The following is a 1,996-nucleotide window of genomic DNA, read 5'->3' as shown; positions in this document are numbered from 1 at the left end:
AATTTTTTATATTTTTTATTTTTATAATTGTTATGTGTATATGTAAAGTTTTTTTTTGGAAATATATTAATTTTAGAAATTGTTGCACCTACTAAGAAATCACTACTACAACCCTTTTAAAGTTGAAATGTTATTCCTCATTTTGAAGAATAGTTATTCATAAGTAATGATTATTCCTTATAATAAAAACATAATCAAATTAAAGGATAGTAAGAATAACTATTACATTACAATATTTATTACAGTCTATCAAACATGCCCTTAAGGACTAATTGCGTTGTTAGAGTTTTTTTTTTTTTTTTTAAGAATGCTTTTAGAGTAAATTTCTTGTACCAATAGTATAGTTTCGTTTTTTCTTTTCTTTTCTTTAGTAATCTTGTGAAGCATGTCATTATACATGTGGTGTGTCTTAATAGAAAATACTTAGAGCATTCACATTGATAATTCTACAAACTTTAACTTTTAGCACTTCAAAAATCAATTTTAATTATTTTAACACTTTATTTAACAATATACCTTGCACATCTTATCTCTTTTTTTCCCCATCTGTTCATTTTTAGTTAATTTCACTCTCTATTTATATGTTTTTTTATATTAATTTCACCCTCTTTCTCTATCTTCCTCTCCTGCTCTTTCTCTTATTTGAAGTAAGAACAACCAATAAACCACATCTTCTCAACCCAGCAAACCCACACTCACTGGTAAAAGATAGCAATAAATTTATAAATAAATTAAAAAAAAAAAGATAATATGTGTGCTAGCAACCAAGCACCACCCACAACTCATTGCCATCACAACTAGCTGCCACAACCCATAGCCATAAACTCACCATCCTAAAAAATCCATATCAAACCCACCCAATACCACCACAACTCTAATTTATAAAAAAATAATAAATAAAAAACCAAGCATCGCAAACCCACTTAACCAACCACTGCAAACAACTACAAAATTGCCGCAACTCACACAAACCACCATCCTTACCACCACAACCGAAACCCACCACAAAATCAATTGAAACCAAAAACAACTGAAATTGAAAATTAGATCACAAAGCCACTGACTACAAGATCCACGAACTCAATATCACAGAGATACAAGAACGTAACGATCCACAAACAACAAAGATTGAAGAATTGACGACCCACAAACCACGAAATTGGCCCATAATAGAGACCCAGGAACCAAGCTGCAAGATCGATAGCAAGAGAAAGGAGAGTGAGTGAGAGAGTTGAGAGCGAGGTAGAGACTAACTTTAGAGAGAGAGAAAGTATAATAAAAAATTGTTAGCAACACACAACAATAGTAGCTACTAGTAGCAACTTACTGTGGCATGCTACCAAACCTTTGTAGATATAGCATCACCAATGTTGGGTGGTTTTTAGTGTTTGGAGGGCTAAAATAACTTCTTCTTTTTTTTTTTACACCTATTTTAGCACCTCCAACATGCATGCTCTTATTTGGCACTAACAATCAGCTTGCTAACTCAAATAGACTTAAATAGGTAACATGTCTTAATGGACAACAAAATAGATTGCTAATAGAAATGAATTTATGTCAGTGATTTCTTTTTGTATACAAGATTGAAATTCTGCTCTAACCTAATCTAAGTGCATACATATATAAAGTTCTCTCTTGGAGACTTAAACCCCGACATCTTCCCCTACATCTCACAAAAACTTTATACTTGTAAAGTCACTATCACGCTAACGGTGTGCAACGGTTATGTTAGTGATTTCTCTTAATGGACAATATTTGTATGGCACTGAATGAACCAAATTACTAACCAAAATAGATGGCATGATCAACATGAAAATGAAATCAAACATAGAGGAGGCAAAATGAAAATTTAGAAACATAAATAGTCAAAATAAAAACAACCCCAAACTCTAAAGTCAAAAATGTAATTTGATCTTTTTAATATGGATCCTCAAAATGTGAGAAATGTTTTTTTTATTTTTTGGATCCACAAAATATAATTTTCAAATAAGTGATT

Source organism: Castanea sativa, chromosome 5 (assembly GCF_040712315.1).
Source record: "Castanea sativa cultivar Marrone di Chiusa Pesio chromosome 5, ASM4071231v1".
Lineage (NCBI taxonomy): Eukaryota > Viridiplantae > Streptophyta > Magnoliopsida > Fagales > Fagaceae > Castanea > Castanea sativa.
The sequence above is the reverse complement of the archived record's forward strand: the minus strand, read 5'-3'. Positions refer to the sequence as shown.